Genomic DNA, 14,885 nt, shown 5'->3' on the forward strand with positions numbered 1-14,885 from the left:
GAAGAGAGCAGTAGAACCTTGCTGCAAATTTGCACTTCGAGCAGCAGCTTCCCATGAACAGAGGCTGTTGGGAACAATGGCAAACTTCCTGGATTTTTTCAATGGTTTTACAAAGCCCGCACAAAACCCCATCTAAGTTTTGAAGGGTCAAGAAAGACATGACAATTCAAGTCAGATGAGGCAATTTCTTTACATTTTAGCAGGGTACTGGAGGGCTGATTAAATCCCATAACATAATTTAGTTAAATGAAGCTGCAAGGGTGAAAATGCTATAGAAGAATTAAAAGCACTCTAAAAATATAAAAAGAATGCCCTATTGTCTGCGACCTAGCTCAGAATGCAATTTCAAAGGAACAGAGAAAAGAGATTCAAACAACAGTCGGGTCTTGCAAGCAACGGCTATAGATTTTCTCAGAAGCGCCAAGTGCTCAGGGACTCCTCCGTGTATGCATGCGGATCTAGGAGGGTCTGTTAAAACAGGGAACAGGATTCTCCCGCAGTGGCAAGGGCCAGCTTATAAAGATCGTCTACAGGGAAGGCAAACAAAGGCCAAATAAAGTCTAAGAGACGCGAGTCCCGGCTACGATGCTGCAGGTGGTCACAGGTGTGGACACCTGTAAACATGCCCACAGCTGGGAAGGGGCCGTGCCCGACGTGGCCCAGCCCGCCACTTTGAACAAGACCGGACGGTGGCGCGGACACTTACTAAGTACCAACAGCATGCACAGGACCTTTGCCAGTGATGCTCACATGCAGGTTTTTATATAATGTGATTGTCAAAGTTCTATTTGCCACAAGCTCTACACCAGGGGTCCCCAGGGCATTCTAGCGAAGAGCTGTTTTGCTCACTGCAAGACTCATCATCTTGCACCAGGGTTGGGGGACACAGTGGAGAATCAACCTCTGTTTAGCCAGCTTTTCCAAATACGAGGGAGCTGGCTGGCAAACACCAAATCCAGCCCCTCTCTCTCTCCATCTATTACGTATTTCAACCAGGCAGAGAGATTGAGAGGCTCTCCACAGGAAGACACTTCTGAGAGTCTCAGAGCCCACAGTCAGGAAGGTGGATCGTCGCCATCAACATGATAAATGTTTTGCTCATCGCCACATTACACAAGCGTAAGTTGAATTCAAATAACTTGGCACCTGCAGTAGAAGGGAAGCACAAGGGCTTCTAGAGTCTCATCTGGACAAGATCGTATTTGGGGGCTTCGATGGTGAAATGGTGCATCTTAAGGGGCTTAAATTAAATGATCAATAACTTTAACTCATGGGCTGGATGAAGTTTTGACCTGGCTTGAAATTAGTTAACATAATTATGACAGAAGACAATTTAGAGGTTACAAAATTCAACATACGTGTATTCATGCTCTATTATCTTGCATTCAAAAATATGTACAAATCTTAAGATCGTCCCCTTATGAAGGAGACCCCAGAGGGCCCCATGTGAGAACACAGAGAGTCAGCAGCCCACAAGGCAGAGGAGGGTCCTTCACCTCCTCTTCCCCCATGCTGGCGTGGCAGCTGGAGCTGTGAGCTCTCTGTGACCACACAGATAAGGGATGATACCTGAGTCAACAAAGCGTGGCGCAGGCCATCTGCCCAAACTGGACTCCATTCTTGACCCCTAAGCTGCGGCGCAATAGAGAAACACTCTTCTTTCTAGCTTGTGCCACATACTTTGGAGCCTTTTTGTTAGATAATTGTGTGAGGACATAGACTAAACAAATAACATTTCTGGGAATTGTAACTCTTACAGAACTCATCACTCCCCGTGATGTGCTAGAATTTTGGATGCATCTCACTGATTTTCTTACCAGACTGTAAAACACAGACCAGGATACTTATCTGATTAACTATGTAACGAATGGATCTGAGGAGAATGGCACCACTAAGCTCAGTAAATGTTAATTTACGTGTATGCAAAGTAAATGTTTGGGCCTCTTCTGATGCATCCTTCCCTGAAGATCTAAGGTGACATTTACCTTCAACTGGACTTATAATAATGGAAACAGAAGCTTCATCACCATCTATTTATCTACAGCAGCCGCTGTTTGGAAAGGATGTGTTTAAATGCATCATAATGTACAGGATGTATGTCTATTTGTACCCTGAGCTCTGGGATTTTTTTCTCTAAATCCATAAAAGTACAAAGAGACATCATGAGTTTTCACTTTTAACAGCATAAAAAGGACATCATATCAATATATGTGTATGTGTGTATGTGTGTCTACCTTATAAACTTAGATGACTAGACTGTATCCAAATAAGATGAGAATATTAATCAAATTATTCTTATATACTTTGATATAGTTTTGTGGATTAGATGGTACACATGACTCACCTACTTAAAAATAGTTTAAAAATTAATCTCTCATATGCAACTAGTTAAAAGTCGACAGTTTTCTGATTCAGTAGCTGATTAAAACAGGTGTGGACAATTACTTAAATAAAACATGTTAAACAATTTTCGTAACAGGATTGTTGGCCTTCAGAGACTCTCCAATGTTTTTTTTTTTTTTCTCTAATAACCTTCCTTAAAGTAAAAAGAAACCCTCTTTAAAAAAATATCCCCCTTTATAATTACAAATTTTACAACCCCACCTATTAATTGATCTAATGCATATTTTAAATTCCGTAAACCTTCCAAAATCAGATAAGCGATGTGCAGAGAAAAATGTTAATAAGTTGTATCCAACATTAACACACACTATTTCATATAATAAAAGTCAAAATCTGCTCACATGTAATAACCTCAAGAATTATGACAAATATAAAATACTGGTGAAAAATATTAAGACAGAACAAATTTAATTTAAGACACCACTAAAATAATAATACTGAGATATTAAAAATCACTATGTATTCATTGGAAGTGAAAATATGCTGTCATCTATAACTGATGGACTCGGATATTTAATGTCTAAATAACAAGTCTTTTTAGGAGGGAAATGGTCAATAAAAGTTATTTGTACCTCAAATGACGAACTGAGAAGAATGAGGATTTATTGGAAAGGTGTACTTTTTTTTTTAACTATATCTGGTTCTATATTTTTTTTCTTTTTTAAGCAGGCTCCACACTCAATGTGGGGTGTGAACTCACAACCCTGAGATTAGCAGTCACATGCCCCAGCAACTGAGCCAGCCAGGCGCCCCCATAAGGGTTATATAAATATAGCAAAGTAGTAAATAGTAAATGTAGCAAAAGAGTAAAATATAGGTTATATAAGTAAACGGTTGATGAATAATGAGTATTTAAGCGTTTAAGTAAACATAACGCAAATATGTGTCTTCATTCTGCCTGGAAGGTCCCCCACCCTTCCAGAAAGGCTCACTTTCTGTACAGATTTCGTTCTATGGAAATGTTCCTCAACCATGGGATCTCTGTTTTGATTGGAGAATGGCTCATTACTTCTGCAATTATTTGAATTATTTGAAAAATAATGCTTATTTGAAAAAGCAGCAGCTGAGGCTTTAGAAGACACCTCCCAAAGAGGACATCTGAGAGACAATGCAGGCTTTTGTCTGCATAAGCAGGAGAAAGAAGTGCAGAGGGAGGGCAGTGGGGCTTCCAGAGCTGGCCTCAGGTGGCAGGTGGGGAGGCGGACAGAGGGAAAAGCAGGCACCTGGAGGGAGCACCAACACCACAGCATCCCTGTTATAGGTGAGGGAACTTGGGAAACACCTAGGCCTCCAGGAGGGAATTCAGACCCACTTCCTCCCAGCCTCCTTCACGTTATTCCCTCTACCTGGGACAAGAGACAAGGCAGGTGGGCCTGGGGCTGCGACAAACCTCAGAAAGCCATTGGCATTGATCACTTAGGTGACTAACAGAAAGAAAAGACAGAAACCTCTCTCAGCTTGTTTAACATTTGCAGAAACAAAGCAATGTACAGACTTCCTGCTGTAGCTGGAGGAAAGAGTTGTGTTTCTGTGGAGTAAGGAAAGTAAACATGAACATGAATTCCATAACCCGTTCACGCTATGCAAAACACCATCCGCATGGCATCCGCCTGGGGTGTCATCTTTGTCGCCTTGTTGTGAATACGGACACGCAGGGGGTGCTTCTGCAGCAAGGAAATTATTCCCGTGGCCCACTCACCTTGCTAGGTGCTCAACATCTGACAAATAATATGGTCTTGCTGCTGGTTATTACCCATTCGCTAAGCATATTTATTTTAAGCCGCACTTTGGTTTAGAAGAAACGTAGACTGTATATTAAGAGGTCAGTTTTCTCATGACTTGGAAACTTCTGGGTGTACTGGTTAAGCTACTAAAATTAATTACCCATTAATTGCTCATGGAGATCCGAATTCATCATTCATCATTTGAGCTGGAGGATGTAGCAACCCCTGCCGAACCGTCAGGCCATCCCCAGTCGAGCAGGTGGGCAAGAGGAGCGCGGAGCCCGCCTGAGCTGAGGGCCACCCGCGCCAGGAGAGGGTAGTAGCAGAAGCAGCCCTAGGACAGCCCCGGGGCGGGCGAGAGGACACTGGGTGAGCGCAGAGGCAGCAGGGCCGCAGGGGCCTGGGCCAAGCAAAGGCATCCCAGCCTGCGGGGCTGGTCCATGCAGCTCTCGTGGCTCCGTGGGCCCGTGTGTAGGTGAGAGGACTTGGGGAACACCTATGCCTCCAGGAGGGGGTTCAGAGCCACCGCACCCCACCCATGATGTGGGCCACACCACAACATCTCAAGTGGATACGTCTAAATAGCACACCCCGGGGGGAGAGCGCGAACATTTTTCACTTGATGGTATTGTTTTCCTTCAGCAGTAAGTGGGCAGTGAGCCCAAGTGGTTGTACATAAACCACTTAGGACTCGGCATGCGTCCTAAGACTGTAACACGTTCACTACAAGTAAGCGAGCAAGGCCGTTCTAAGTGGGGTGGGGTCATGTCCCACCCCCTCCTGCGGCGACGTTGAAAGCAGCCGTCTCCTGGATCGGAATTCCTTTAGCTTTTATGTTCTGCCTCTGGACCCTTGAATCTCCAGAAGGAGCACGTTTAAGATTGAGACCTACAACTGGGACACAGAGGCGTGGTTGGTTGCCCAAGGCCCAGGACGCCAGGGCCGCAGATTCCATTACACCTGGGCAGTGTGGTCACCTCCAGGGCAGCCAAGGCTGTCCCCGGATGTCGCACCGGGCAGCCCCCACCGACCCCTGTAGGCATCGGGCACGGAGGCCTCTTCACTGCCCCGGGCACTGAAATCCTGGCAGCCATATGGAGCCGGAATGTATGCAAATACACGTACGTACACTCAGATGCACCTGCACTACTGAGGGCGGCGGGGGGGGGGTGCAATAGTAGGAAACTGGTCATGGGAAGTAAGCTCTTAACTATGGGCAGCTAGACGAAGGAGGTAACAGGCATTCCAGTCGTACACTCACGGATAGGTTTTAAATGACCTGTAGCACCAATACCTGTCGATTAAAAACTTCAAGTAATATCGAACTAAAGAATCCTATAGATTATGGGACACAAAGTCCTTAAAATAACGATCAGCATGTGTCCCGTGCTACACAAGCATCTGCTAAATATGGACACAGAAGTGTCGCGCCACATTCTTAATATAAAACAGACCCTTCCCCCAAGACCCCTTCAGGGAACACAGAGGTCATGAGGCTCAAGGCGCTACACGCTTCTCCATCCAGGGCCCCCCAGCTCACTCCTGCCCAGGAGCCCCGGCCCGGAGGGAAGCTTCCTGAGGCCTCAGGGCTCACTGCGCCCACAGAGTGGCCTTTCCTAAAGCGACACAGGCTGCTTAGCTAGTTCCAAGTGGACACAAACCTCTTAGGAAATGACTCGTCGGGGAGCACTTCCTAGGGTAGGAGAGCGACACGGGGGAGACGGCTCCCCGGCCAGCATCTCACCCTGGGGAGACCCCGCACCTGCAGGGAGGGACCGGGACATCACCTGCGGTGGCTTGGAGCGCCCAGCGTCTCCCTCCAAGTCACCGTGTCTCCCACGCCCCTGCGTGCACTCCCGCTCTCCAAGTACGGATATGCAGAAGCATGAGCGTGTAAGTCGGGAAACTAAAGAGATGAATCACCTTCGACCAGACCCAGTAAAACCAAAACACATTAAACACAAGCAGATAGCGTCACAAACCCCAGGGCGCCTGGCCCAGCAGCAGGCCCTCACCTGGCTCAGGTGGGCCCTCCATGCTCCCCGCTACCCCGCCCTCTGCACCCTCCCTGCTCCCCCCACCTGCGCCCCCTGCACCCGCTGCACCCTCCCCCTCCTTCCCACCCGAGCCCCCTGCACCCTCTCCACGCCCTCCGCACCCTCTGCACCCTCCCCCTCTCCCCCAACCCGTGCCCTCAGCATCATCCCCAATCCCCCCACCTGTGCTCCTTGTACCCTCCCCACTGCCCCCTCCCTGGCTCCTGTCACCCTCCCCACCTTTGCCTCAGGATGGAGGCAGGAAAAAAAGGACCTCAGGCTGCTCTATTACATCACAAAGGAGCCGGTTGCTCAGGGGACCAGGGAACCCTGTGGGAGGGGCCTCGCTCCTCAGCTCATGCATAAAAGGAAATTAAGACCAGACCCAAATTTCTGGAATTTTACATAGATTCTCAGATCTGGTAGGTTCATAGCACAGCGGGCGGCAGTTGACGCGCCCTCCACTGTGCACCAGGGACAGTATCTCGGGGGAAGCTGCCGAGAGGCATGGTTGGGGGGGGGGGACCTGCTGACAGGGGGTGTGGGTCTCCCTACAGAGGGACCCTGCCAGCCCCAGACACAGAAACCCAGAGGCCGCGCTGAGGGAGGATGGACCGCCAGCTATCTTGCCAGCACTAGGGTGTTTGGATACAGGGAGGCCCGAGGCTGAAGGACCAGAGGTTTTCCCTGTGGGGCAGCATTTGGGTTTTTCATTTAAATTAATAAGTCAAATAATAAATTTTCTATAACAACAGCACTTTGTGATGGCGGGTCCAAGTCACAAGGCCTTTCCTCGGGCAGGGGGAGCATATATATGTAGAATATGAAAATTTGTCAGAAATAATAGGTGAATCTCCTAGTTGTCTCATAGGGTCAGTCAAGTCCCATGTTCTCCAGCGGCCCATCAGCCCAGGGCCAACGGTGGGTCATTTTAAGTGGCTGTACCCAGGAAAGGCGAAGGCACGTTTGCCTCTCTGCCCTGTACACAGCCCTACTTCAGGACGATTATGTTTAATAGGAACACTATTTTTTTTTTCTCCAGAACGCTTTTTCTTTACTACAGTGGGACAAACTGTGTGCTTGCAGAATAAAATATGAACTTGTTTTCTTGGCGGGCAGGGGAGCAGGGAAATGCAAATGTATCTTGGAGGGCAAGAATCTTCCTGATTGGATTCTGGTCTGTTTGTCCAAACCATCTCACATCCATCCATCCATCTGTCCATCCATTCATTCATTGATCCCTTCCTTTTTAATTTTAATTTTAATTTTAATTTTTTAAAGGGCTGATGGCAAAATATCTTTAGCCAACGATGAAAGACATGTCATGATCGTTTGGAAAACCCTGGGAGTCTTCTGGTCAGAAACCCTGTCCTGGAAAGGAAGATTTGCACCCCGCTCGTCCCCCCGCCCCCCAAGCTCTGACAGTTGGTTTCTCAGCAGGCCCTTTGGTCACATAAGTGTAATAAATTAGCTCAGCAAACCGACTATCACCCCCGGAGAGTCCCCGAGCGGCTTCGACTACGCCCGGCATGACCCCCCAGCAGCAGGATTGACACGGACACCACGACTAGGTTTAGGAAAATAAATGAACGTGGAGGACACACGTTTACCACTCCTGGATGCCACGGAGATAAGAATATAGTCTCGGGAAAGACGGAAGGAGGCCACTTGGGCCCGGGGAGTGGAAACGTCCACATCTCTACATAGAGATCCTCACTGGTAACAACATCCTCCTCTCTACTAGCTGTTGGGCCAGGAAACGTGGAAAGGGTAGGTCAGGTGAGCCTGCGCAGGTCCAGCCTGATGCCCGTGTCACTGGTTCTCCTCCACTCAAAACACGGGGCGCGTTATCTTTTTAGTAATGGGCCAGGCCTGCTTCCCCACGCGGGGTGCGTCGTGTGGGATAACGAGGAGCTCGTAAGTTCAGTGGAAAAGCCGTGACTATCGTGCTCCCGTGACCACATCCGCGCCAGCGCACCGGCCATGCACCTGCTTTATTGTACAATTGCTGTTTCTGGAGATAACAAGCGTTACAAGCCCCAGGACCTTTGCATGCACAGCTTCCTAAAAACACAACTCTCGTCCTCACTCCAGTGTGCTCCAGCCTCACCGGTTTATTGTTCGCTGAATCAGTGCCCCCCAGCCCCCCGACTCAGACCAAGAGCCCTCCACCGGGAAGAATCCCAGGCCTTAGGACCTCGCTGCTGCACCGTCAGTTACCTGAAAGTTCACACCCCTGCGGAAGCTACAACTGTGGGATAGCGTGTGGGCTTCCACAGACTGGCTCAGCCCACGGACCCAGGCATCCTTTTTCTCCGTGTCTGGTTCCCATAGTGAAGCAGCATATCCACTCGCTTTTGCTCGTTTTGCATCAAATCCACATAAATGGCTCAGTGTAATAAACGACGACAACAACTCTGGAATAATCATTAAAATATACTGGAAAAGCCTTCCGACGGCAATATTCCAATACACATGAGTAGGGATGACTTTTAATGCTCTTCTCTATTTTAAGTTTTCAGATTTCTCCCTTGGAATCACATCTTCCTGATACTGTTTAAAAAAAAAAAAAAAACACACACAAATGATACAAACCATTTCAAACACATCTTATGAAAGGCAATAGCCCAAAACACATAAACCACGAGAGTGCAGTTAACATTTTAGGAACTGTTGACTCTTTCTGGAAATATTTCTCCAAGGTCCTTAATAGCTGGTTGAACTTTTACATTCAAGCAGAGGACGGCTAGTGTTCATCAAATTCACGGGTAGTTAGGAAGAGTCTATGGTCCTCAACTGCTAAAATTTTGTTGTTGCTGCTGTTGCTGTCGCTGTTGTGCTCACTGTTGTCACTGTCATCATCGTCGCCATTGTCGTTGTCATCATCGTTGCTGTTGTCATCGTCCTTGTCATTGCTGTCATTTTCGTTGTCATTGTCCTCGTCGTTGTCATCGTCATCATTGCTGTTGTCATAGTTGTTGTCGTTGCTGTTGTCGTTGTTGCTGTTGTCGATGTCATTGTTGCTGTTGTCATTGCTATTGTCGTCGTCCTCGTCATCATCATTGCTGTCGTCGTTGTCCTCGTAGTCGTTGTCATCGTTGTTGTTGTTGCTGTTGTCATCGTCGTTGCTGTTGTTGTCGTTGTCATTGTTGCGGTCATTGTCGTCATAGTTCAGTAAAACTGTCGGAGAGTGAGCGAGTCGGCCTGACAGGGTTTCACCATCAAGTGGGTTGTCTCCACGGAGGCCCTAAGGTAGCTGCAGAGGCAGGTAGGGGGCCACGTGTGACTTGCGTGGGCAGGTGATCCCTGTCGTGGGTGGGGGGCACACCTCCTGTCGGCTGAGATCCTGCAAGTGGCACGGGGCACGACCTCCACGCGTACAACACGCACGTTGACACGCAGGAGCCCCAGCCTCGGCCTCCGAGTCCCGGCCAAGCAGCCCTCCTCCTTGTGGGGAGGCCCGACAGCACCCCCGTGGGGTTTGGAGAGCAGCGAGAAGGTCACAGGAAGGTTGCCGGAGGCCGCACAGCCACCAGCAATGCTCGGAGCGCACAGGGGGCCACATACGCTCCCCTGAAGCTCCTGGCCCAGCCTGGGGGTTGTCCTGGGGACCCCCTCGGAGGGGTGCCAGGGAGCCTGGGACCTGTGGGTGGTGCTGCACACCCCTGGGCAGGGCAATGGGCCGAGGGGAACATGAGGGGATCCCGTGGGGAAGCGGGGGGGAACAGGGTCTGTGCCCCCACCACCTTCTAGGCTGGCAGCGCCCTGTGGGGCACCGGGGCACCTGTCCCCTCTCCCCGGGGGCCACACTGCAGGGCTGAGGCTGAGCACAGCCCGCCCCCCTTGGTGTGGCGCTGCCCCCGACAGGACCCCGCACCCCCCACAGTTTTACTCCGTCTGTGGCCTCTCGATGCCCCATCCACCTGCGCAGCAGGTGCACTTCCAAAGCCCATGACGGGACGACCGCGTGGCCCCAGGGCTTCGCAGCACTCGACGGGGTACCCAGTGCACGACACTTGCAGACTAAAGTATGTCCACGTGGATTCATCTACTGACCTGAGAGCCAGCATACTGGAGGCATCCCCCACACTGCTCAGCTGCAGATCTTACCATTAAAGTCTCCTTACATGAGGTGGCAATTGTCTTCTTAATGTAATTATGCCCAGAGGGGAAATGTACCGTAGTAGTAACCATTGGCAACTCTTCCTGAATTGGTTTGTATTTCATCAAATCAAGGACTTTTTTTTTTCACATTATTTATTTATTTATTTATTTATTTATTTATTCATTCATTCATTCATTCATTCATTCATTCCTTTTTCCAATCTGAAAATAGATGATAGTATATTTTGACCAGAAGAAGGGAAAAAACTGAAGACTTGGTCTACAACCTAAGCAAGTGCACAAAGGGGCGAAGAGGGGAATTCAAGGTCTGTGCTCCAGGAGAGAAAACGACCTCGGCCACACACACACACACACACACACACACAGGGCGCAGGGCTCCCCTCCATCACCAGCAGTGTGACACAGCCTCTCGTAGAATAAAAAGGACCCTCATAGCATGATATTTTCAACCAAATGTGACTTCCATTTCATGGTTACCCTCAAGTATAAGATGTAATCACTGAATCCTAAAGCGAATCCACATTTGAGAAAGTTAGACAGCATGAACTCTTAGCTTTGCTTTCGATAAAATTCCAGTGCTACGGGGTTAGGCCTGCTAAGTTCAGACAGAAAATAATAGACGGAGCCCTGAGGGCCCTTCTGTCCTGGAACATGTTTTCCTGGATTCCTTTCATGAGCAGCTGGAGAGGAAGCAAGAATCTGGGTTCTGGGGGACATGCTGTCCTTAGACTTTGTAGTCACTCTACAGTCGCTTCTCCCCACGAGGTACGATGTTCAGGAGAGGGGATTATGAAATGTAGGCTCCCAGCCAAGACTGACTTTGTTCAACTCACCACATACTGAATGTTAGTTAAGTATTCTTTTCAAGTTAGGTGTAATTCAGGAAATTTGAAACTGATTATTGAATTCAAGTAGAGTTTTAGGGGAAAATAGTTTTTCCTAAACTTTGGAGTATTTCCTAGAGAATTTGCCATTGTTATAAAATTGTACCTTAGTCTTTCTTCACACAGTTTCTCCCAATGAAATTATTGAATGCGTTTGAAATTATTAGGTAAAAACATAATATATATAATATATAAAATAAATATATAGTTTTTCATATAGCATACTTTAGATATATAATAGTTTTAATTATTGATTTATCCAGTTATTCATTCTTTCAAAATGAACCTACTTTTTGAATAAGGTGTAAATATATCATCTATTCCGTCACATGGAATTAAAATTCATTAAAGTAAATCATTAAATTAAATGATAAAATTAAAACAATTTTAAGTTAGATAATAGGTCATTTTGATAAAGCTAGTTTGGATAATTAATTGTAAGCACGTTTTCTTATAAGCATTCTACTAAAAATAGATAGGAGTGACTCCTTATTCTTGGAGAGCCAGAAAAGGCTTTGTAGAAAAACATATAGGGTTTTCACAGGGAAAGAATAACAGGAGGACACAGTATGTTTTCTATGAAGAAGCAAATGAAGAGAATTCTGGTAAGTGTGTCCCAGTTGTGATGGGGTCAAGCGTGCCTGTCCCCCCAGAGCAGAGATGCTGTAGGGAGACTGTTTGTAGGGCCATTCTAGGGAGTGGGATCCAATCATGAGGATCTTATTTGTCAGTCAAGGGAGGTTGAGTTTGATTCTAAATTGAGGATTTCAGTCAGAAAAGGAATGAAAAGTAGGGTTATGGGAAATTACGTTTATATTTAGAAAGAAGTCTTTAAGTGATATACCAAAAGACAAAGCATGATCACAAAAACAGGGTTTTTTTTTAAATCAAAATATAGAAACTTAAACTGTATACTCTCGGAGCTATTGGGCTTCTCAGATGAGGTGCTTGCCATAATTTTAGTAAATGTAACTAGTTATAGAAGCTCACACAGATGTTTAGAGTAATTGGGGGTTTGTAAAGATTAAAAAGAGAGACAGAAACCCAAAAGAGGATAAAACTATCCTCATTTCAAGATACCAGCTAAACTATCCAGGAGAGAAACAGAATTAACTATCCCCACTCTATGTAATTATTCACCATGAAATAATAGTTTCCTGTAGGGATACAAGTACTATGCAATTACAAAGTGGGGGCGGGCGCCTGGGTCACTCAGGGGGTGAAGCATCTGTCTTCCGCTCAGGTTATGACCTCAGGGTCCTGGGATCGAGCCTCACATCAGGCTTCCTGCTCAGCTGAGGAGTCTGTTTCTCCTTCTGCACCCTCCCCACGCCCTCCTCATGCTCTCTCTCAAATAAATAAAATCTTTAAAAAATAAATAACTCACTGTATCAGAGCTGCACAGACTGCTATACTAAAAGCTCTAGGCTGAATTACATATGTAATAACGTACCAAAATCCAAGGTGTTCTAGTTTTGCTGAGAGCTGGTTTTACAAGACTAACAAGGTCAAATTTTTCCCCCTTCATTCAAACATTGAAGGACTTGGAAAGATAACCCTTGATTTCCATTTAATCTACTCCTTATTCTTTTCTTCTTACGAATACTTTGTCTTCAAAACAATCTAATTAGAATCAGCAATGGACCCCATTTTGACTGACTCAAGGAAAATATGGCCATGCTTCCAAGGGTATGGTGTGCTAAGACATTCTGTGGCATAAACCTGACTAATCTGAGACATAAATGTAAAATTCTCTCAAAGAGAAAAAACTGAAATATTAAGTTAAATTCTTTAAAAAAGTAAGTGAAGTAAGTGAAGGCAAGTCTTACATAAGCACACCCAAATGCCCAGTAGAAGCTTATAATTTTCTCATCACTCATAAATACTGGAAGGACGTAAACAACACTTTAGTACTTCTCTCTAGGTGATTGGACCATGGGTGATTTTCTTAAAAAAAAAAAAAAAAAAAAAAAAAAAAAAAAAATATATATATATATATATATATATATATATATATATATATGAGAGACAGAGAGAGAGAGAGGCAGAGACACAGGCAGAGGGAGAAGCAGGCTCCCTGCAGGGAGCCCAATGTGGGACTCAATCCCGGCACCCTGGGGTCATGCCCTGGGCCGAAGGCAGGTGCTCCACTGCTGAGCTACCTAGCTGTCCCTAATTTATTGGTCTTTTAAATATTTACCAGTGCTCTTTCTTAGGTGTTGGCTTTAGAGGAGATCCCTGGGTGGTGCAGCGGTTTAGCGCCTGCCTTTGGCCCAGGGCGCGATCCTGGAGACCCGGGATCGAATCCCACGTCGGGCTCCCTGCATGGAGCCTGCTTCTCCCTCTGCCTGTGTCTCTGCCTCTCTCTCTCTCTCTCTCTCTCTCTCTGACTATCATAAATAAATAAAAATTTAAAAAAATCTTTAGAAAGTACAATAAGCCTCCCTGATCTTTGGTCTTCTTGTAGTTAATATTGTGCTACTTTATTTCAAATGTATAAAAAGTACAATTGTATTTACTTTTTTTGGCTATGGTTATCATATATTTATAATATATGCATTGCCAGTCCCACAAAAAACACAATGATTTTTGCTCAAAACATGTACTTGAAGAAATTAAGATAAAAATGTTTTCTTTTTACCAAGATATTTACCATTTATATTGCTTTTTTATTTTTTATTGAAGATTTGAATTTCCACTGCCTATTGTCTCCCTTAAGCCTAAACAACCTACCTCAGCACTTTGTATACAACAGGCCTGCTGGTGACAAATCGTCTTAGTTTTCTCATATTTTTCTCTATATGTTGCCTTCATTCTGAAAGAATATTTCCACATAATGTAAACATGTGGGTTATTTTTTTCTCTTGTTTTCTTTTCCTTTGTTTTCAGTCCTGTAGAGATGCTCTTTCATACAAGATGATCTCTGTGGTTTTTGAGGTAAAATCAGCAGGAATTCTAATTGTTGTGCCTCTGCATGTAAAGTTAAGGTGCCATCCCCCACCCCCGGCTGCGTTCAAGGCTTTTTTCTCCCCCTTTGTGCACCTGGACCGTGATGTTGGTGGAAAGATGGTTTCTCTGTACTTATCCCTTCTCAACTCAGAGCATCTTGATATATTTTTTTCTTTTTTCCAAGTTTGGAAATTTTCAGATTTCAAAGATACTCTTTCCCTTCAGTTTCTCCTTACTTCTGGAATTACAATTAGACTTGTATTAGACATTTATTCCTATGTCCTCTGAAGGGAGCCTGATGCCATTTTTTGGGGGGTTTTTTTGTTTTGTTTTCTTGGTGGTGGTGGGGGGGCAATGTGGTTTTCTTCAGAGTAGGCAATTCCTTCTGCCTAATTTCAGGGTAACTGACTGTAATCTCCATCCTATTTATCTTTCAATAATATTTTTTTTTTAATTTCAGAGATTATATTTTTCAGTGTTTGATTTTTCACTTGGTTTTTGTTTTATAGTCTTTAATTCTCTGCTGAGGTTTCTATCCTTTTCCACCAACAGCCCTTCACTTCTGTAAGCTTAGACGTAGCATCTGCTTTAAAATCCTTTGCAAATTCCATCATCTGGATCATGTCAATTTTGGTCTATGGAGATGATTGTTTATTTTTTCATAAACATGGACTTAAAAATAAACTTTTCTTCTAAAAACTTGACATTTTGGATACTTTTTTATTGTCTGAAGTTGTGTTATATTTTCAAAACTCTGGATTCTG

The 14,885-nt window shown here is 45.5% G+C and overlaps 1 protein-coding gene and 1 long non-coding RNA gene across 2 annotated transcripts in view; one reads left to right on the forward strand and one right to left on the reverse strand.

Annotated features, from left to right (window-relative positions):
• Positions 1-14,885, reverse strand: part of CSMD1 (CUB and Sushi multiple domains 1) — a 1,871,580-nt gene that overhangs the window by 980,350 nt on the left and 876,345 nt on the right.
• On the forward strand, positions 6,467-8,804 carry LOC140604548 (uncharacterized). Its single transcript, XR_012007351.1, has 2 exons — positions 6,467-6,585; positions 7,445-8,804. It is a non-coding gene; the product is annotated as an uncharacterized lncRNA (long non-coding RNA).

Source organism: Canis lupus, chromosome 15, assembly GCF_048164855.1.
Source record: "Canis lupus baileyi chromosome 15, mCanLup2.hap1, whole genome shotgun sequence".
Lineage (NCBI taxonomy): Eukaryota > Metazoa > Chordata > Mammalia > Carnivora > Canidae > Canis > Canis lupus.